The 24,189-nt window shown below is 39.7% G+C and overlaps 1 protein-coding gene across 3 annotated transcripts in view; it reads right to left on the reverse strand.

Moving 5' to 3' along the window:
• The window catches only part of NEK6 (NIMA related kinase 6), a 104,172-nt gene that overhangs the window by 66,919 nt on the left and 13,064 nt on the right, over positions 1 to 24,189 (reverse strand). Inside the window, exon 1 of one of the 3 annotated variants that reach the window (XM_065418754.1) lies at positions 8,590 to 8,616. The exons of the other annotated variants lie outside the window; for them this stretch is intronic. The gene's annotated coding sequence lies outside the window, so the exon portion shown is untranslated. Of the gene's footprint in view, positions 1 to 8,589; positions 8,617 to 24,189 lie in introns of those variants that run through there. 3 annotated transcript variants of the gene reach the window in all.

The raw sequence follows: 24,189 nt of genomic DNA on the forward strand, positions 1-24,189 counted from the left end.
AAGCAGCAGAGAGTCCTGTGGCACCTTATAGACTAACAGACATATTGGAGCATGAGCTTTCGTGGGTGAATACCCACTTCGTCGGAGCATCCGATGAAGTGGGTATTCACCCACGAAAGCTCATGCTCCAATACGTCTGTTAGTCTATAAGGTGCCACAGGACTCTCTGCTGCTGTTAGAATACAGTGACACCAACGCACTGACCAAGGAACAAAGAGAAAAAAAGAACAGTACTGCAGATAAATTTGTTCCATTTTTCCCTTACAGCAATGACAAGAGACAGCATCTCAGTAGAGGCTCCTGAAGTTACAGAACTGAAGGGGGGAGGAGGGAAAGAGTATACAACAGCTGCCAACAGAGCAGTTTCTGATAACTTATTCTATCAGCAGCCAATAACCTGCAATCTCTTATTTCATTCGTACTGTCACTTATCCCTCATTTTCAATCTAAAATTTCCCTTCATCCCACACAAATTGTGTCCCATTTTTTAGCACTGAAAATGTATTGCAGTCATAAACCTGAAGTGCTGAGTCAAAATACAAAAGGAAATCTAACTTGCATTTAAGCTGCCAGTAATGTGGTTGCTGAAAGGAGTAGTGAAATCCAGTACCCACACCACAACTCAGATTCCTGCACCTCAAGACATCACATCTGGGCTTATCTTAAATCTGTAGAGAAGGGTGGGGGATTATCAAGTGGTTTCAAGTATGACTGGATTACTTTTATACCTCTACAACTTCAAATAAGACTAAGGCTATGTCTACACTTGCCATTTAAAGCGCAAAAAGTCCCTTTTTTGCACTAAAACCACGGGAGCATCTACACTTGTTAATGACTTTTTGCAGTGAAACTCAGAAGTTTCACCGCAAAAAGAAAACCACCTTCACGAGAGGCATACAGCTCTTACCACTGTTGTGAAAGTGAAGACATGTTCTACCAGTGTAAACACCTTTTGGCCTCCAAAGGATATCCCATAGTTCCAAAAGTGACCACTCTGGCCAGCCTCTCCGCTGCTCTGACCCTAGGTAAACGGACGTCCACTCCTCCCACTGTAAGCCCCAGGAAGTTTGAAACTCCCTTTCCCTTTGCTTGTAGATGTGGAAGGGAAAGCAGCCAGACAGCAGGGTTTTTTTTTTTTTTAAATGCCATGAAAGAAACAAAGAAGTAATGGGGCTGCTGGGACATGAAGTAGTGCAGCACAGGGCACTGAGCAGGGACCCAGAATGCCTTCTGCTCACCCCCTCCTTTCCACAAGGCCTCTTGAGAGAGCTGCACTGTGAGATAGCTGCCCTAGAGTGCTGCTCTCATCGGTGATGGAAGGGCTGCTGGTGTAAACACTCTCCGATGCCTGAGGAATTGAGTACACAAACCAGCGCTTTTCTTTCACTGGTTCCCTATCACCAGTGAAACTTACAGTGCAAAAACTCTGCAAGTGTAGCCATACCCTAAGTAAAAGTTTGTGGGTGTTTGGAAGGAAAAGACTGAAAAAGACATGAATGAAAGAGCCCTGAGAATGTTATAGACCAGCCAAATTTACAAATAAACTGCTGGGAATCCAATCTTTGTGCAATAACTTTTTGAGAACACAAAGTAAGATCAAAGCAACCCTGTCTGGAAAAGTGAAATTCCCCTGTTGGCTGAACAGTGTGAAGCAGTTTTCTCCCTTAGCTGGATACAGTGATCCTCATTCCTACTCAAATGGATCTCTGGTATATATGAAAGCACCATCTAGATCCAATGTAAACTGGAGCCACAGGCACTGATGTGGTATAGTATTTCCACACGCCACATGCAGCATGAAAATAACTTGCATAACATCTTAGTAAATGAAATAAGGGCTGAAGGAAATTAAATGTCTTTAAGGAAAGGAATATCTGATCCAGGTTATCTTTGTTTAAGCACAAAAGTGAGTATACCCCATAGCCTTTCTAGGAGGAGCAATGAAATGTATCCTGTCACAATGAATCATATTTAGAGATTCAAGATAGTCAGAATGACTAGAGGCAGGGAATGAATGTGGACCATATCCCGATACCTTTATTCAAAATGAAAAAATCCCATGAATAGTTAATAGAAGTGTGTGTGGATTGAAGTACTACTCAATATAAGTAGATGTATCAGATTCTGGCCCTGAAAGCAAGGCTTCTCGTCAAACTATTTCTTCAGAATTTACACATTAAATACTAAATGACCCAGGAAATGCAAGAAGACTTTGAACAGAGTGTTTTCGGCTAGTAAAATAACATGCCTAGTTATTCATCCATCTGTGTTTCAGGTACTATGCCAGTATTGGGTCACCTCTTTGTGGCTGGTCTGATAACTGTTCCAAGAGTATAACAACTGTGACAAGATAAGATCTAGTGTCCAAAACGAATGTTGTCAGAAACCTTTGTTCCAGCAGCCTTGGCAAGCACTGAGCGAGACAGGGAACTTTGCTATGTATTAATGCACCAAGGGCATCTGGGCACTGACTTCCTTTTACTTTAAACTACAACAGTTGGAAAACGAGGGGGATCATCTACAGCTCAAGTCATCAGAAAAAATTTTGCATTGGAGGTTGTGTTTTGTTCTATCAGTACTATTCGTTAAAGAGCCTTAAGAGCAGACAGAATTTTGCTAGTTGGGTATAACACAACCTACCATAACGCATGGATGTATGGTGACATTTTAAAAATATCCACTGTCTTTTTAGGAATATGAAATTGAGAATTAAACAAATGCTTTAAAAACTTCCAGTGCCAATGCTCAGAACCAGCACTCATCATGTGAGCGCAAAGTTTTAGGTTATTCCCCCTATCCCTCAGAGACTACATCATGCTACTTCCATACTACATGTATGCTACTAGCCATACAAAACACAGGAACAAATTTTGAGTTTTCCATATTGCAGCAGAACAAGCTACAGATTCATTCTGAAACCTGACACCATTTTTCTGTTTTCCCAGTGCTGGCCATTTGATTAGGAAAAGAGGTTGGGGCTTCCATGAGGAAAACATCAAGGCTTCTGTTGTATTGATCTACCAGCCAGGAAAGCTATAAAAGCGACAAACATTCATCCACTCTCACACCTGGACAAACATTTTGGTTCAAACTGCCCCTATCTAGATCATAAAACAAACATTCCCACTACCAAAGAATAGTAAGAGCCCTATAGTACAGTACCTGCCAAAAACAAGGTGCTGAACACTTCTGGGTTGGTCTAAATATAAAAGTGTTTTAAAAGCCATAATATGAACTTCAGTTTGTTTTACTTGTCCAGGAGGAGAGGAGTACAAAGAATCAGCATGAGTAAGAAAAAGTAACATTCGATGTTAACATTCTTTCACTTTTAATAATCTGTAGGTTTATTAGTAACACAGATAAGGAAGATCATGGTGGGTTTAAAAAAAAAAAGTCCTTTTAATAATAATACCTCTCTCTTATATAGCACTTTTCATCAGTAGATCTCAAGGCCCTTTATAAAGGTCAGTGTCATTATTCCCATTTTACAGTGGCGGAAATCAAGGCACAGAGAGGGAAAGGTGACTTGCCCAAGGAGACCCAATGGGCACTGGTCAAACTGGGAACAAAACCCAGATCTCTTGAATCCTGGTCCAGTGCTCCATCCACTAGACATATGGACTCTCAGACAAACCCCCAAGTAATTTGTGTGTTATGTGTTGCTGTCAGAGCCGTCAAATTTATAATTCTCTAAAAACATGGGACCTAAAATAATTAGGATTTATAAGGGTTTTTATTTAAAAAGAAAGCATAATAAAAAATCCTACATGCACAGAGAACATACTGATATGGACTACAGTTTACTGACAGATTCCCTTTTTGCCTCTTACCACCCAAGACAATTAAGTTTCACACTTAAAAATTGGAGATACTGGAATGCATTAAAATATTAGGTCCCAGTTGCCATACTCAAACATTGATACATATCCATAGTCTAACATTGATCTTACATCACATCTACCCTAGCCTGCCTTAGGGACAGAGTAAAGTCCAAAAAGATATCAAGTTATTTGTAAATCTGAGAAGCCAAGCCAGTCAGCAGATCACATGAAACTCAGGCATTTCTAAGAGAACCATAACTCTCCGGGTGCTGTAGGAAACACAAGGTATGTTCACTTACCAGGAGAGATTAGACAATGGGAAAGTAATTAACAGCTGAGAATAGCATAGCTACCACAAGCATGTAGAAGAGTTTATTAGGCAGAGTACTAGGGTTTGGCCAGTGTTTGCTTAAAGTACTGTAGCTAAACGCAAATAAAGGAGTAAGAATAAAATCAGTTTTGAAAAGAGATATGGCTCTTCTCACATGACACCAACTCTGATCCTGCTGACACCTAAGGGACAGAGTGTCCTGCTCGAAGTTCTGCTATTCCAGGCTCTTATTGGCATACACTCACACTATAGGTAGACAGGCAAGTTTATCCTCAGCAAGAGGTCTGATAGAGGGCCTTCAGATTGCTGCTAACAATGGAGAAGCACTTTTTAATGTCAGCAAAGGCTCCTGAATTGTATGCAGAGAACTCTACAATAAACTGTTGCATATTTTTCAAGTTTTTTGACACTTTAAATAAAAAGAGCAAAAAGGTAACTAAAGCCAGTATTCCAGTTGCACTTTTAAACATGAATACAATGTAGTAGAGAACACTGGGAATGCCTGCTATAGCTTAAAGCTACAAAACTGCTTACAACCTCCCATCTTCCCAGCCCCATTTTCAGATGCTTCTACTTTTCTAACAAACAAGTCAAAAAGGTTGTTTGAAACGCTCACATTCTGGGCTGAAGTTTCCCTGCCCGATCTCTTTAAAGTGAAATTTATGGATTAAAAAAAGGCTACATGTGTAAAGGCTAATTTGTAGCTAATGAGTATATTGAAGACTGAATTACCAATTGATACCTCAAGTCAGTCATTCTAACTTCTTTGTATATAATTAATACATTTTTAAACTTTTGTTATTTAAATCTGGAACTAGTCGGGCTCTGTTACATGCACAATATGGGGCAGACTATCCCACCAACTCCTAAGAGGTAATTACCACAAAACCTTAAACATCACTAGGATAATGATTTTCCAAGCTTTAATGTAAGGGAGCACTTCAAAATTTAGTCTCTCGCTCTTAACTGTTCTTTTCAGAATTACTCAAGTCCATGGGCTATTACAGTCTTGCACCTTATATTTTGGCTGTACAAATCAGTATGGGTGCTGCATGCAGGGACCTGTTGTTGTCTGCAAGCAGCACTCTTCCTATACTAAGCAGGAAATAAATGCAGGCTGCATTGTAAGAATCTTCACCTGATTTTAACCATTTTATACCTCCAGAGTCACAAAGGTGTCAGTATATCACTGTTAATCAACACCGCGTAATACTTTAATGACTCTTTACTTTTTAAAATTCAACATCTTAAAAAGAGAAGTTCCACTGAGGTTGGAAGTAAACAATCAAGAGGATTTTGGCATCATCTGTACCCAAAGAAATTGGTCAAAGAAAGGTAATTAAGTTACAAGAAACCCAAGACCTTCACTGGGCAACAGAATTCTGCTAGATCTTGGATCCAATATTACTACCCAGTTTGTTAACAATAAGGAAACACTTGTCAGATGGAAGGTAAATCTACACTGCAGTTGAATGATCTCAGCTCAGATAGACATACTCTCGCTAGCTTTAATTTAGCTGGCACACTAAAAATCACAGTGAAGACACACACAGTGGCATGGGCTTCAGTGCCAGACATACATGCCTACCTGATCCCCTGGGTACAGTCATGTTGCTAGCCCACGCTGAAGCTTGTGCTGCCTCATCTTCATTGCTATTTTTAGCGTTCTAGCCAGATTAAAGCTAGTGCAAGTGTGCCTACCTTAGCTGCAAATCACACCTTCAACTGCGGTGTACACATACTCTGATACTTTTTCCACAATACATCAAAAATATAGCCGCCATTCCCTCACAGTAGATGCACAGCATTCTGAAATATGACTAAACTCAATCTGAAGGAATAATTATGTTGATTTTATGGAGCATGCACTCCATCTTCATTCATGTATTTATATTGTATGTATATTCATGTAGTTTTCTTAAAAGGGATACTTAAGTCACTGACATCCAAAATGTAAAATACACCTTTAAGTTTTCACATTTCCATAGCAAATGTGCTCCTGCCAAAATGAGTGTTTTTTAAATTAATCCCTGCAAAGATAAATAACCCAGAAAACTGTTCCAGCTCTAGCTCCTGTATTCAAAGCTGTACAGCAGTTTCTAACTGAACCACAAAAGAAATGTACACTAGGATTAACAGACCTGAAAACTAAAATTTTTCTGTTTATTCACAGCTTTGCAACAGCCATTCAAGCTTCCCCAAGATTTGTAAATTCCAAGAGTGTGCCTCAATTCTAACTTGCAGGAACTATATCCAGGGGTAAGAGGAGCATTTCATCTCCATGGCATATTCAGACCTTGTCCTCTCTTGAGACATACAACAAGACTGCAAAAATTAGTGCACTGTGATGGTGAGTTTGAATACATGATTCCACTGACAACTGGACAGAGATCAACAAACTCATTTTACCCAGTGCTTTCTAGTCAACTTTTAATACATTATCATTGGCACAATACAGCATCAAAGAAATCAGACAGAAAAAATCTAGTCAAGTCCTGTTTAAGCAGAATACAAAAGGTACACAAAACCAACAGTAGAGAACATTAATAAAAAAACAGAATTCAAAATCATTTAATCAGACTCCCAATTTCTTCTCACTTCCTTTTCCCATTTGGTAATAAAAACATAGTTCCAGAAGAATATTTGAAGAATTCATCATCTGCTTAACAGCCAAAGACAACAGTAGGAAACAAGTCAAGAGGCCTTGGAATGAGTTCTCCCTACACACTGGCAGCGTTCCACTCTGCTTTGTCCTAGCCCTGCACTTTCATTACTCAAGAGATGGGCTCTCTCATTGTTACTTCCAAGGTACTTAGGAAGCTCAGACTGTTCTTGCAGCTGGAGAAGTGCAAACAGATATATTTTTAAAATAGCACAGAGGTGTGCCACACATTCCCCAAACTGGATGAAAAAGGGAAGTTACCACAATCACCTCTGAGAAGAGTAAGTTACAAAAAGTAACCAATGCTGAATTTCGGTTTGAGGCAATTACAAATGTTCACATTAAATATTTCAAATGCACAAGACCCAAGTAGGTCATATGCCACAAAAATCAATATACGTAGAGGCAGCCTTTCTCCAAAAGTATGCATGTCATTCATGGGATCCTTTGTAGCCAGTGTTAGCCAGTTGTTGAAATCAGGCTCTCAATCTTTATTTTTTTTAAATCAAATTTTAAATTAATATTTTTGCTTCTGGACAATTATTTATTCTGAGAATTCCTGTTTGGACATATGGTTCCTTTTTATTGTGAGGTATGAATTGTCATTGTTGAGGTTCCATTCCCTGTAAGCAGCACAGAGTAACTGTAGAGTGAATATTAATCTTCTCAGCTTCTAGAAAGTGAAATGTAGGGAGGAAAGCTTTCATCACTGCGTTTTCAAGCATGGCACTTAAGAGAATTCTGGGTAAAAATTATTAACGGCATGCTCTGATTCTTGCAGTATTTGGGGTAAATTCTAAGTGACCATGTAAGTTCTTAATGATGCTGACGGCCAACCAATCTAATGAACCTAGCAATACCGCATACCAATCCTGGTCAGCTTCATACAACATTAAAGCATAAAGATGTCATTAGTTAGCGCTGGCACTTTACCTATAAGGGAAAAATGATGGGGATGCTTCTTTTGAAGGGTTCAGAAACACAAGAACTATCATATAGGAAAAGAATAAGTGACCAGTTCAGTCAGGTATTCCTCCTCCTGCCATGCCAGAATAGACCAAATGACCCATCCATGCCAGTGCCTCAGTCAGTGGCCAATGCAAGAAGTGTCAGAGGAAAGAAAGTAACCCTGTGCTAAACTAATTGTATAATACTATGCCACAAAGGGAAGTTTCTTCTTTACCTCAACCAGTGGTCCCATATGGCCTGAAGCACAACTGTTCGCCTGTATAATTTTGTCCCAGACTAGTATAATTGCAGGTGCTTGTCCAATTGCATAAATGTCTAATCAGTTTTGAAATTCACAATCATTTGTCTTAGCAATATCTTGGAGCAGCAAGTTCCACAGGTTTATGGTATGTAAGATTTTATGAAAGCAGTATAACCTGGCCTCTTTTGCACACAAGAAGAAAACTTGCAAATTATGATTAAACAACATTAGCAAAACTGGCTATGCTGTTTATATGCAATCTTCGGTATGTCACAAGAATGGACACAGGCTGGTAAGTGGGACGCTCTCTCTGCATTCCCACCAAATCTACAAAAATCAAGGAACAAACTTCTCTTACTGGAAACAAAGAGGAGAACTCATATGAACAAACAAGCCAGTGACATGCTTCAGTTATTAAAATGCTGGCACTTAGCTGCACATAATAAATAAATGAAGCAACACTGTCTCAGTTAAGCACTTAGTTTTGTAAAAAAAGACAGACATCAGGACAGCATACAACCACACAAAAACTGGCAGGTCTTGTATGACTGAATATGCTGCTTACCTAAATATCTGCAGTGGAGTTACTGGTGCAGGATTGTTGGCCTGTACCCGAACCAGTAGGGAAAACAGTTTACTGGAAACAAAGGAAGGAAATAAAACATGGTTAATCAGAGCTGAACCCAACTTAAAAACAAATATTTTCAGAAAAGAACAATTAACTCAGCAGAATGCTGCCTTCCTTCCACCAACAGATCTGAAGTTATAAACTCAAAAGCTAGGAAGACAGCATTCTGAAAACATATAGGATACCAAACTTTCAACTCACTGTCCTTTGACATGTGTGCATGCGCGCACACATCACCACTACTTTAGGAATACATCCCAAATACAGTGATCCACCCAAACCTCAAATGATGTGGAATCTGGTCCTCTCTCAGCCCACATACTAGAATAGATTTGTCTAATATTTGCCCCTGTATTTGAAGGAGTGGCATGACCTGAAAGGAAAATACATGCCAGAGCACACTCCAAACATACTCACCCACAAAGGAAATTCCCCTATCAAACAATTATGAAAATAACTGCTGTCCTAGTCTCTAAAAATCCTAGCACCCACTGTCATCATTCTGAAGTACAGTTATTACTACTACAATATATTCATTATATATTGTAGCACTATTCACATGCAAAATGGAATTTTTACAAAGCCAGAAACAACGTACACAAGAACAAACAAGAAAAACAGGCTTTGACTTAGATTGGAAATAAATGAATTTATCTGCTACCTCAGCTGCATCTTTACTAACACTTGTGAAATGAACAAAGTAAAATCAATAACATAATTAAAAATCATCAGCATAAGAGCATAAAGAACTGTAACCACACAAACCCAAAGTTTTTATAGCTAGAAGCGCACAGATCTAGAACCAAATTCTGCCGACTTACATCCCGTGCAGTCACACTATTCCTGAAACTTAGTCTTCAGTCAGCTCCACTACCATCTGCCCAAGCCAAAGCAACCTGTCAATCAAGATCCCAATTCACCACCTATCCTCATTTAAAGTTAAACGAACCCCCTAACCTGAAGGGGCCCCACATTCCACAAGTGTACAACAAGCTCACATTCTCCTGGGAGCTCCTCTTACAGGACTATATCTCCCAAACAGATCTACCTCTTGCTCTTCTCCTTTGACTCAAATATTCCACTCAGACCAAAAAAAAAGCTTCCATGATCCCCTGCAGGTATCTGACAGGTGCCTTTCATAGGGCAGAAGAGCCCAGGGTGCTTGGTACTGGAGCCCAAGATCATTAGTTACAAGATGTACATTAAGGAACAGAACCTCATCAGCGTTCAGATTCTTATGCACCTAATGCCCAAGGTGCAGCTCCTCTCCAAACCAGCCTTGGCAACTGCTGCGGCCAGCTTAATCAGGTATTAGCATGTGCCTTTGGATGCCTAAAACTCAACCAGAAGCCAAATTATCCTCTCCCAGATGAATACTCCGTATGACTGGCGCCGAAAACCTCCCAAGGAGATAGTGAAGCAGCAGTAGTTGCGCCCAACACATGCCTGTTTCCTGTGCCAGCACACCTCCATCTTATTACCGGGCATACCCAGCTGCTTTCCATATGGCTGGCATTCAGTCCTTTTTGCTGCCCGCAACACTACTGAGTGTCAGCAAACCCAAATGTCCACAGATGAGCCATTGTTAGCTAACCTAATAGGTAAGAGACAAAGAAAGGATTACACTACACAGAGTAGTAGTGCCCATCTGTCCCACAGAAAGAAATTGTCCTCATCTGGCCCTGCATAACAAGCCTTTTGTTAATCATTAGGGCCGTTGAGGTGGATGCTCCTATAAAGACTAGATAAGCCACATACACTACTGCTTTCCTTAGCATTGCCACAAACAAATAGTAAGGCTTTGCACTCTTACACTGGAGGTGATGGGGAAAATGAAGCCCAGAAGCTAAGTGACTTCCACAAGGCCTTGGAGTCTCAGTATTCCCATCTGTAAAATGAGGGTAGTAGTGACCTGCCTTACAGAAGTTCCAAGTGGCCTTTTGCATCTGCCATGTGGTTTGAGATCATCAAATAGAGGGTGGTATAGCAATGCAAAATATATTAATACTGTGTATAGACTATACACCCACATATGTACTTTTTCTCCAGATTACTATATCCCCCTACGTTTCTTCCCCACCCTCAATTCCTGGGGGGCTGAATGGGGGAAAAGAACTATGTTTGGATGAAAATAGCTAGTGCAACAAAATAAGCAATCAAGATTCACACTATGACCCTACGCCCCATATTCTTAATAGAGATATTGCTATGATATGAATATGGCAGAGCTGATTTCAGTGTCTGTGTCTTTCTGCAGCTGAGCATGTCCCTACCAGTGTGTGCGTGCTAGAGGAGGCTTGAGGGCCTGGCACAGAAGGACCGGGTGAGAGAGTCCAGGCTGGTGGAACGGGCGGGCTCAGTGCGATTCTAGTACATCAGGTGGCACAACCCATCACACACATCCTTCCAGATACCCATGCATGATTCATCCGCATTCAAGTGGGTGCCCTATCAAACCCCTGCCCAGTCATCCTGTGGCATACACAGAGGGATCCAACAGTTCATTGTGAATAAAAGCTCTAATATCATGTATCTGATGAGCAGGCTCTTCGGTCAATGACTGACATACAAATCAAACATTTTACAGACGGGAGCTAGGGTTCCCCAATCTCTAGTGAGTGCTGTGTCATTTACAATAGGCTTCCTGAAAGAGTGAAGTGATGCAAACTATTTTCCGAAGTAACCACTACCACAATGATACTACTTTCTTCCTCTCTGCTGCCCAATAATGTTTTCTCTCTGGCTTGCTCATAAAATAAATCTGTCAAGATGTTATATGATATTACCTATATTTTTAAATGATGGGCTAGGCTTATGATTACATTATCTCCCTGGTTCAGAGTACGTGCGGTGGAGAAAGCAGTCCAATCCTAGGAGAGTATTATTTTCGAGTGACTTTTATTGTCCATTATCTTACAGCATTTATGCCATAGCCACGATGTCTGGTAGGAATATTTCACAACAGAAATATTTTTGTCGTTAGTATTCTCATTGCAATTTAGTCAGATCAACCTTTAAATCTCATCTATCATACTGAAGTGCTTTGGCAACGCAAGCACAGTAATATATGCTTCCATGTAGAACCTAATTACAGGCTAGGTTAAACAGCATACTCCCCCCCCCTTCTGTATTACAAGGTGATAGGAAATCCTGAGCAGGCTTTGGTTTCTCACCCTCCCTTTTTGTTGGTGGAAGTACACGACCAGTTCATTATAACAGACTGATTCTGTCTGGCACATTACAAAAATTCACTTGAACCTAAACAAACTTCTGACAGCATTTCCAAAAGCAGAGAGTATTTACTGTAAATCCCTGACAAATTTTTCCTCCTCAGTTCATCTCTCTCTTGACAATCACCTTAAAATGACTAGAAATTACCATAAGTAAATAGCAGTTTAACATCCAAGAAAAGAGTGTTAACGTTTAATACACACCTGCCAAAACTAAAGAACTATTAATAGGGACGTTGAAGGAGAAAACTTGAGACATGCCACTGAAATGCATTAGATAGGAGAGAATTCTGCAAGAAATGAGTAAGAAAATACAATTTAGCAAACATTTTGCTTAAAGAGACTAAGCTCAGACCACATATGTAAAGGTGGATTTTATACCACAGTGATGAGAAACTGATTAGAAAGAATATAAGCTCTTCAGAGCAGGGACTATGCATTCTTTCTTACTAACAGCTAGAAAAAGTGACATGGGAATTCGAGGCAAAAACTGTCAAACATGAAGCTCACACATATCAACTGAGAGTTTGAAAATCTAGGGCTTGGTCTACACTTGAAGGTTATGCTGGCATGGTTATGCTGACCAGAGTTGTGAAAAACTACACCCGTGACAGAGCTATGCCAACATAACCCCCAGCATGAACCCAACTATGTTAACGGACGAGTGGTTCCGTTGACATAGCTAACATTGTTCAGGCAGGTGGTGTTCCTACACCAACAGAAAAACCCCTTCTATTGGTGTAGGCTGCATCTACACTACGGGGCTTGTTGGTATAGCAATAACCCAACCTAAAACAATGTCAGAGGAAGTTGTACAGTACTTTCCAAAATACAACTCAACATGAATAACATACACCTGCAAAACCCAAGGAGATACATTATTAACCAGTATGAAGATTGTGTAAAGGCTATTGGGGTCTCCCTACAATATGCCTGTTAGTATTGTGTCACGGTGATCTTACGGCTTGGCTACACTTGCGAATTACAGCGCAATAAAGGAGCCCCAGGCGCCCTAGCTCACTACCTGTCCACACTGGCAAGACACATAGAGCACTCTGACTCCGCGGCTACAGCGCTGCTGGTACTCCACCTCGGTGAGTGGAATAACGTTTGCTGCGTCCCCGCTGGAGCGCCGCGGCACCAGTGTGGACGAGGTGTTGCATTACTGCGCTCTGATCAGCCTCCGGAAACGTCCCATAATCCCCTTAAGTCAAGTGGCCACTCTTCTCATTGTTTTGAACTTGCTGTAGGAATGCGTATATGCCATTTGAAAGCTCCGTTTCTGACAGCCAGCTGCTTACGTGCTCCGAGACAGATTAGTGTGGAATGCTGTATGTGAGAGAGAGAGAGAGAGAGAGAGAGAGAGAGAGAGAGAGAGAGAGGCGGGGGGCCTGCTGCTGTCTGAACTTACAAGATAGCATCCTGACATGCTCTCAGCCCCCAAAACCCCACTCTCTTTCCCCCCCACATACACACAACACACTCCACCCCACCCCACCCCCCCATTTGAAAAGCACATTGCAGTCACTTGCATGCTGGGATAGCTGCCCATAATGCACCGCTTCCAATGCCGCTGCAAGTGCCGCAAATGTGGCTACGCTAGTGCGCAAGCAGCTGTCAGTGTGGACAGACTGCAGCGCTTTCCCTACTGCGCTCTCCGAAGGCGGGTCTAACTCACAGCGCTCTACATCTGCAAGAGTAGCCATACCCTTAGTTCATGGATACAGTTCCTAAAATTTACAGCTAATATATTGTCTAATTCAGTTTTATTATTCCCCAAAGGCACAAGCTCTAAAGAACTAGAATGGCAAAATTCAACTGTCTCAATCTCTCAAGTTGAAGAAGTTTTTAAAGTGTGCATTCTGAAGCCAATAAGTAACAAAAAAAGGCATCAATCATTATAGTCAATGTAAATATATGTGGTGACAAGACTGAAAAGCAGATGAACTCACCCAATAGATCAAAATGGTTCCAGTGCAGGGGCTCTCAACCTTTTTCCTTCTGAGCTTCTCCCCCCGCCCCCATCCTATAAAAACTCCACACATGCCCCCTTGTGCCTCAACAACTGTTTTTCTGCATATAAAAGCCAGGAGTAGCGTTAGGGGGTAGCAAGCAGGGCAACTGCCTGTGGCCCCATGCCACAAGGGGGCACATGAAGCTAAGTTCCTCGGGCTTCAGCTCCAGGTGGCAGGGCTTGGGGCTCAGGGGTTCAGCCTCATGCGGGGGGGCTTCGGCTTTCTGCCCTGAGCCCCAGCCAAGTCCAGTGCTGGCTCTGCTTGGTGAACCCCTGAAACCTGCTCGCAGCCCGCCAGGGGGCCCCGGACCCCTGGTTGAGAACCATTGCTCCAGAGTAACAAGGCATTCATTCAGTCTTGTCTTTACTGTTCCAAGTGGAGTCTCACCTAAATAGGTAACTACCTCTAATGAGAGTTACATATGTACATCGCAAGGTGAAATATTTAAATGAAAAAAAATATTTCTTTAATTTTCTTCTATCTGAAAAATAATGAATATGTAAATATCTGCTGCCAGGCTGAAATGCAGAAGCCAAGTCTCAGCCCTCAGCAAAAATTTTACATGCAAGTTATAAACCCCTAAAAAAAAAAAAAAAAGAGAGAAGAGAAGCTTTATAATGGAAAAGCTGACAGACCCTTAACTGGAAGCAAAGAACTGAAGTCTTTTTAGTATTTTAGTCACACACATCCCATTTTATGAGTGTTAGAATAATTTATCCTGAAAGCAGGTGCAGATGAGGTTGTGTTAAGACTTTGTGTAGTTTTTACTAGTTGCAACAGCTAGAGTGCTGAGCACTGTTTCCTTGAAGATATCAAAATTCATTAACTGAGAACACTTTAGTTAAAGAACTGAAAACCCTAGAGCTTTTTTCATATTGTTATGTCAAAAACTGATATTCATTAAACAAATGGTGACAGCCATTGTAATTCACTGTTCCATACTTAGGAGAAAAATGACATTAAGTCAACAAACTTAGGACTTGTCTACACTGGCAATTTACAGTGCTGCAAGTCTCTCGCACAGGGGTGTGAAAAAACACCCCCTGAGCATAGCAAGTTTCAGCGCTGTAAAGCGCCAGTGGAGACTGTGCACCTGTGGAGGTGGTGTTTTTAGAGCGCTGGGAGAGCCACAATCACACAAACCACGTTGAAGCGCTGCCCTTAGAGCTATTCAGAGCCACTCACTACAGATGTCAATAGAACTAATGTTACTTGCCAATATTTAAATATTTGCAGCAAACTTCCCACTTTGTTTCAAATCCTTCTTCACCCCCAGCTCAAGGTTTACATTAGTCACTGAGATTAATCTTTCAACAGAAATACTACTGAACAGTCTACATTGTAGTAGCTGGAAGAACTCCCCAAGAAACCCAACTTGCTTCTAAAAAATAGCATGGTTTGTCATAGTTTTCTCCATTATTTATCACCGTTTGAACTATGGAAAGACCAAGTACCACGTTTTAAAAGTAATAATAATAAAAGTACTTCAGATCCAAAACATTTTACAAACTTAACTTGCCAGTCCTCAGCACTCTCCTGTGTAGTAGTTACATAACTATCATCATCTTCATTTTACCAATTAAGAAAATGATACAAACAATTGAAGGAAAGCATCCCCATGACATCATTCAAATATTTGTAAACTTATGTCCATCAAGCTATGTATATTTAGCTTTCTTAATGCTTTGTACATTTTAATCTTTCCTACCCCAGAGGCCATCTCATTCCTTACAATACGTGCCGCCACAGCAGAGTTAGTCAGCTTGAAAACACTTGCTGAAAATCCTTAGATTTATACATACGGGGCCTGGAGCCGGGACATAGTCAGTGGACAGCCCCTACCTTTGGATTTTTTTCCCTCTTATTGGCCCAACAGAGCCCAAGACCCTGCTGTCCAGTTCATAGTCACAGGTTAAGGTCCATCACTTCTCCGAGCCATCCGCCTGGGGGAGTGATTTTGATATTCTTTTTTTTTTTAATTTACTTTGTTGGGTGACGGTATTGTAATGGTCATTAACATTTGCCAACAAGTCTCATTCTCTATTTAAGTGTTGTATACGCAGCCAGGGACAATGTAAAGGCCACTTTTTATGCGTCAGAAATAAGTCTGTTTCTCCAGCCCCCTTATTTTCTGTTGCTTTTCTTTGAATCTTCACATCTTTTGGTAATGAGATGCCCAGGGCCAAATGCTGTTTTTTAGATGCAGTCATACCTGAGCCAGAAAGGGAGGAACTATTGCCACTCACCTCCGTGGCAGAATGCTTTGGAATATGCAACCGAATTCTGCTTTGAATTTATCCATCGCATTACTTACTCATGTCTATTTCATAGTCCATTATCACTCTTTTCAGCATGCAGGTTTTTCCTTCCATTGAACATCTATGCTACAGATTACTTTTTCCCATATATACATTAGCTTGCATTTGTTCAAAGTGGGATACAGCACTGATTCTTTCAATACACTCCTATACCTCTCCCAACAATCTAATATACAGATCTTTATTATCACCCTTTGCTTACAATTGCTTCAGCAACAGATCATTTTCTCTTTTGAAGACAGGTCATACAATTTACTTTTCTTCACTCTTCCAGTACCAAACCAGCCCACTATGACTTTTCAAGAAGAGTTATCAGTAGTTGGAAAAGTTTGTTGGCTAACTCCCTTAAAATGCATATCATCCAGACCACCCAATTTGTACATGTCCACATTTTCCATCTACAGTATTCACTCACTATAAATTATATTTACATTGGGGGGGGGGGGGGGTAAACTAAAACCAAAGCCACAAACCAGCATGGCATGCACTAGCATAGACCCTTATGGCATCCCAAGGGAATGGCACCCAAACTGCGCAAACTACTTTTCTTCAGAAAAAGAAAAAAAAAATCTTCCTTTAAACAAAAGGTGTTTAATATCTCTGCCATATCTGAATCCTTATTAATTTCTGTTTATTAATGGGCCTATTGTTTCTACTAATAAATATCCCCCTGGTATTTTAGTCCTTATTCGCCTCTCAAACACACATCCCCTTCTTCACCACACGGGAAAGGGTTAACTCAAGCTAATTTAGGCTATTTCTCAGGCAGAGTGATCTGTATTTTGTCCTATACCGCTTTCCTTTTGCTCCCCTTATTTTTCTCTAGAAGACTTATAAAACATCATTTTCTTGTGTCGGTCACCTACCCCATTGCCATTTACAATATGGATTTGGAGGAAGGTTTTGATTTGGAAGTGTTTATGCTTTTTTTTTTAATTCAATCACTTGCAAAATGAGTTCCTTAGCACTTGGGCCCAACTGAAATAAGATATAACTGTTTTTAAAGAGTCTCCTGAATATGGTTTTAAATGTAGCTTACACCATTCATTACAAGATTGTTTCACGTGGCTCCCATTAAAGAATCCTAGGATCAGTGCCAAGAGCACTTAGTGATTTATAGTTATGACTGCATAATCAATGTGACAAGAGATCAATGTGCCTTCACATCAGGCTAACTATACTATTCTTACCTCTTATTCTGTTCTCAGACACACACACGCAAATGGGTATATGTATATTTAAGACATGTAGATACATAGATATATGCACATTTAAAATTCAGTGAGCATGAGTAGCCATCAAGTGCATTTAAAATGACATCAGTTCCTCTGAAAGAGATTTAATATTGTAAACATAATACATCATCCACAGGCAACTTTACAAAACAGCTTGCTTTGCTTTTTTTTTCTTTTCTTTTTTTTAAATTAAAGGACCTATATATTACAGATAAATTGAGACAACAGGGCCTTTCAAGTGCTTTTCTGTGCAACCTTGAACTCCATATAGATATCCACTATACAAATGTTCACATTCTTTGAAACAGCAGCAGGAGACAACCCATGCTACTACTGTAACTAATATACACCCATATTAAAACTATCTGGAATTTTATTGTCTTGGTTACCAAGCATGCAACAACATGCTTACCTTTTAATTTATAATAGAATAAAGCTTTCAAGCCTGAAGCCAAGTTATATAAGCACATTTCTGTTACCATTCTCAGAATTTGTGCATTTCTGATTAACAGAAGAATTAAATATAGGCTGTAAACATGTTATTTATATAACATGACCTTGTTGCATAGGCTGCTAGACACATTAATATCATTAAAACAAAACTGAAATCAGTATTAGCCACGTACTGCCATGAAAGGTGCAGTATCTAAACCAATCCCCAGAATTAGTTTGCCACCATAAAGAGCACAACATCCCTAACCATTTATCCAAATACAAACCAAATACAACTAGCACTCTCAAGCAAAAGCCTCAGCAAACAGATGGGCCTTATATAACATTCCCTAGGAAAAAAACACAGACTCTAGAGAATCAACAAGAGCAGTCAGCTCCAGCGTACAGGAGGACCTTCCATCAATTTCTACCCCTGCTCTCCCAAAACTTTAATCTAGGAACTGTTAAGATTAAATGTCTCAGCTGATCTCAATAAATACAATAGTATTAATACTAAACGCTAAGACATCTTCCTAAAAAAGTCTAGTGTTAATAAACAATACCGTTTTTGCCTGGGTGTAGCCCCTTTGAAATGAACCATTTCAGAGCCCTTTACAAACATTAAGCAATCCTCGCAGCACACCTATGAAGTATTGTTGTAATTTCTCAGATGTGTTCAGGCACAAAGAAGTACCACAGCTCAGGCCGTGAGTCAATGTCATAGACGGGCAGACAGCTGAGAAGTCCTGACTCTTAGTTCCCTGATCTAATCACTATGCCCATGGACTCAGTTTGTGGCCCCATAACATGAATATTCTAAGGGATGAGAAACCAGGAGCCAGGATACCTGCCCTGCTGCAGAGGGACTCTGCCAAAGGCTAAGGGCAGGAATAGAAAACATACTTGCACTTAACTTCAAATAAGCCAGAATAGCTTGAAGTATTTACATTTCTCATAATCAAAAGTAAGAGGAAATGATGTTGAGAATTATGCAAGTCAGACAGTCTGAAGAATCACGTGATTCAAATCCAAAGGCAACTTCAAAACCACCTCATAAAAGCATATGCAAAACTTGCAAAGCAGCCAGATGCTAACATTGCAAGAATAGCTTTCGCAGCATCTGGATCCTGCAACTAATAGCCAAACGGAAGCAGAAACTTTTGCCTGTGTAAAAAGATTAAACTTTTTTCTCCTTAAATAAAAAAAACCTAATTAGAGACTTTTTTTCCTGAGAATATATGTCAATAAGAGTATACTAATTTATAAATGTGTGCTATCTCCTGAATAAAATCATTGTTAATCGATTTTCCTATATATTCTGCAAAAGCATCTCATCACATCTGGAACTGACAGCACCAGTTTTTAATTACTGTTCTTGCTAACTTTATATTAACAGTTGTGTTTCACTTTGAACAATAAGGTTGCCTTAAAGTAAATACAATTCCTTGCCCATATGGACAAGTTATTCTCAAAGAATAAGGGTCACACACTGATACTTTTTAGAGCGAGACTATGAGGTGATCCTTCTGCAGTCTGCACAGTGGCTTTTATTACTTCTTCTACTGATGACTAGGGTTAACTTTAAGTTCTTGCAGAGAAGGGGACTCTCCCCTTCCTGGGCTAAATGCCCAAATTCCTTCAGGATTCACAAGACTGTCTTTTTTTAATCAAGTCAAATTTTTCTACAGAAAGGTCTGCACATAATGTTCTGCAAAGAAACTGAGAATCATCAACCTTTAAAGAAAATTATAAATAAATGTGCATGCATAACAGACAAACAGCATATTGTGTTATGTTCTGCCCTACATGCAACAATTTTGCATTAATTCTAATACAAATGTTCTCAATACAGTAGCACAAAGCTACGTACTATCTGTGGAGTCAGTCAGTAATGCCCTTACGTTGATTTGGGGGGGTGGGGGGGGCAGGCAAACAAAAAGATTTGACTACCCTGTCTACCCCTGGTATTTCCTTCCCAACCTCCTTTGACTGCCAAGATAGTTGTGCCTAGACACAAGCATTGATCTCAGATCACTGCTACTTTATGTAGCATGGGGTACATATTTATTATTTTAGGGATCCAGAAAAATGAGGTTTTACTCACCAGGGCAATAGCTACACATTCCCACTGCCGTTTGTCCCTTCTCTTACAAACGCTGCAGGTCTTATACCTCCAAGATGACCCACGTTCAGACACTTCTCTGCAGTAACTACCTCTATGGCCATATTACATCAGAAACTGAGCTACCTTCTCCCCTGACAGCTGAGTGAAAGTTAATTTTCCAATAACCTTCTTGACATTATCAATCTCTGTCAATAATACTCCTGAACACACCTGAGAAATTACACCATGGGCCAATCCATCACCATTTTCAGGCAGCTGCATGCTGTTACACATTTGCATAAATACAACAGCCAGTTTGTTTCAAAAGAAGCCCTAAATATTTACCTTATTTTAAAACTCTGTACTCAATGAAAATCATGCTAACAGCTGTGAAATGCCTGAGTAAAGCAACACCACTTATCAAGAGAAAGAATTTTATAGAGAGACAGATTCTACCATTGACAAGTTGTATTCTTTTCTCCAAAACATGAAGGTTTTAAGCATCCATCCCCCATTAGCCCTAATGGAAAAAGTATGCACAGCTACCATAGGAATCAATGGGAAAACTGACCCAGTAACATGTCACAAACATGAACCCAACTTAAAATCAGGTTCAGACATAGCCTAAGTGCTAAGATGACAAAGATAAAATTAAAGAGTAGTGACAGCTGGGGAACAAATCAAACAATTTAAAATAAAACTGATATAAACAACTAATTTAAAGTCAACTTATTTAGTCACCAAATGTTTACTGGTCATTATCTAATCAATGAATGGTCAGCAATTATTAGACAATCTCTCTCATATTTTCTAAGTTTATTGATTTTAGTCCTACATTTTCATATACTTTAATTCTAACAAAGTTGATGGATCAAAAAGCCATATACAGGTACCTTATTTGTAGATGCAACTCCAGCTTTGTGCTAAAATGGTTTCACCTGGAGGCAGTTTTACTATTTTTCCTATTTAATTTCCTGCAATGAAATTAATTAAATAGTGGATATGATAGTGCAAAAGCAAATGTGAGCCTGACACTGCTTTGCATTACCTTTTTTGCGAAATTCTTTCCAAATAATTTTGTTATATTTATTAATTTATTTTTGACTAATAGCAGTAACTGATAGAAGAGACTGAACAATGTAGCCAGCTAGATTCTTCTGCAAGGAAGGATGAAACTGAAGCTTTTTACGCTTACGGGAAACAATTACACAACATCAGATATCTTGCGTGGTTCAAGTCTGGACATCCAATGAGATTCTTGGGTTATCCCTCAAGATACAATACTATGCATTGAAGGATCTGAAAGTGTTTTACAGATATACTTTCTATTGTTCCTGTGTGGTAGGCATTATTAAACACACAGTGGTAAGTAAGGCACAGAACTATTAAATAACCCTTCCCAAGGTCATAGAGAGAGTCAGAGCTGGGAACAGAACAGATCTGTCCTGACTCCATGCCCTACTCTAACCACTAGACAGAGTCGCAAAATAAATATGTGGATTACTACAGTGATTTATAGATGTTTAGTAATGCATGAGAAAGGAGGAACACAGACAAAAGAATGAGATATTAGGATAAATAGAAAATGTTTAGTAGTGAAGTCAGAATATTTACTAGCTGGTTAGGAGTACTGCATAAAATATTGCCACATTTATTCAAGATTTGCTGAAGCTACCAGTGAAAACACATTCTATTCTGCATTGATTTTTCTTCTTGGATTAACAGATAATTTGTCAGTCAAAACAGAAAGAAAGCCACCCCAGTGACAAACATGTCATCCACAAGCATGAAAAGGAAGAGGTATCATACAGCGAACTATCCAGGCCTAGCCTTTTCAACACTCTAGAGCACAAGGATTGCCATGGGGCATACAAAACTCAGATATGCTGGCATTTCAGAAACTGGAGCCTATGAAAATGGAGGTTTCATCTATTTATCCTCTTATTTCACAATTCCATTAGTCAGTGCTACTTAAACTCCATCAAGTCTTTCTTTCCACATCACATCAGAGACCCTCATTCCATCTTTTGTGCAAGTTAAGATTATTCAATTTTAAATTTTAAACTATTAAAATCCTATGTTTATAGTATCAAGCATAAAAAATTAAATCAGTCCTATATGCAGTTGTTCAAACCTTCAGGAGGACTAAAATCAACCCTTATACCACTCACCTTACAACCTCATCATCGTCTTTACTATACTGAAGTGAAATTCATACCCAGACACGTCTTCATAACAGAGATCTGTTTTGGTGGACCACTGGTTTGATGTAGTAAGGCATTATTCTATGTTCCTTCCTATGGACCCAATCTTACCACATAGTTCAGCTACTTCTGCATGCTGGGTATGTCCATATCACTCACTAGACTGGAGCTCGAGACTTCCTGCTTTCAGCAAATGTTCCCCAATTGCGACACAGACTACAGTATTGTAGGTTCAAATGCTGAATGCAGACAAAGCTGTCTTTCACCAGCTTTGGAAAACAGACTCACCCATTCTGCTGACTCTCTCCAAAAGCCATGCATACTCATTAAGTACCCATTCAAGGTTTTGTTTTTTGGTTTGTTTGTGTGTTTTTAATTCTAGTGCTTACAGCAACATGAAGTGTGAATAACATTTTCTAAGATGATATATATCTCACAATACATGTATGTAAACCAAAGTCAATCTGTGAGTCCGAATGGTCCTGGGGGTAATGTACTGGACAGGGGAGTAAAGAGATCTGGGATATAGTCCCACCTCTACTACCGGAATAATTTTTCCATTTACCTAGCTGCGTCTATACAGCCGTGGTTAGGTTGACTTAACCACATCACACAGGGTACAAAATGTAGCTAGATCAATCTAATTTTCAGGTGTAAACCAGGCCTTATTCTATCTGTGCCTCAGTTCCCCATCTGTAAAATGGGGATACTACTACTTACCTTACAGAGGTATTGCAAGGATCAATTAAATGAATTGCAAGGATCAATTAAAAATGAAGGATGTATATCAATAAAAATCTTCACTTATTAACAGAAAAAAGTGAAGCAGAGAATGTATGTGGAGAACCATAGCAAAATATTTCATTTTTAGTGTACTTTTTTTAATTGCCTCTTTCAAATAGTGAGAAGTTCAATTCAGTTATTAAAAAAAAACAGGAGCAATTTGACTGCTAATGGTTCAAGTACACTACTAGAGACTGTACATGTGGCCAGTACATCATCATGCAATTAATCACTGCTGCCTATGGCTGGGTCTTGATAGCTGTGAGGTACTAATAACCTAACAAGCTATAGCTTTACAGTATGGTACATTGTGTTGTGGTAAATCTTAAAAACAGATATTATAAAAATCCTTTCCCACAAAGAAAATTATCATGAAAAACTTCACTAAAACCATAACTCTTAGCTGGAAACTGAAATCCTAACTCCCTGCTAGACTTCATATGGAGCAGCTAAGAAAATGAGCCAGTTTACAGTCTTACTGATATGTCATCTAATAGTTTTCCTTTTGTTAAAAAAACAAAAAATTATATTAGGCATCCACTCAATACTGCCTCGTATGCAAACCAATTCCCAGTCCCACGCAATACAGTATTTGCTAAAAGAATTCAACTCACTGAACTACAAAGTTAAGTTCAAAAAGATGCATTTATGGTCAGCATTACACTCACTAAAAAAATAAATAGTAGGATATCTGATACTTCAGGAAAGAAGTGACTAATTGGGAAAGGGTGGGGAAAATTTTTACATAGCCATGTGGTTTCTGAAACTCAGAGCCACGAGTCAACAGATTCAGACTATTTCAGACCAAGGCAGGAAAAGGAGAAGTGAGTTCTAAAGTCAAGGGGACCTCACAGAGAATATTCTGCCAGCATGTTCCTCATTGTTATATTGAGGCGGTTCCAGTTTGAGCACCTTTGCTGATCTCAAATGTGACAGCACAGCATGGGGAGAGAGTACATAGGGCCCAGAATCTCAGGGCTTTAAAATTATTTATTTGCATTGTGGCAGCACCTAGAGATCCCAGCCTCACTGTGGTAGTCACTGTACAAACTTATGATGATCCATGCCTCAAATAGAAGCCAAGTGAAAAGTTGATCAGGAAACCAACTGGTAGCCTGAGCCAAGGTACCTCTGTAATAAGCTCACAGCAATTCTGCACCAGCTTCACTTAAAAAAAAAAAAAAAAAAAAATGTAGCCCCGCTCTGTGGCAATAGT

The sequence above is a fragment of the Emys orbicularis genome, chromosome 18 (assembly GCF_028017835.1).
Source record: "Emys orbicularis isolate rEmyOrb1 chromosome 18, rEmyOrb1.hap1, whole genome shotgun sequence".
NCBI lineage: Eukaryota > Metazoa > Chordata > Testudines > Emydidae > Emys > Emys orbicularis.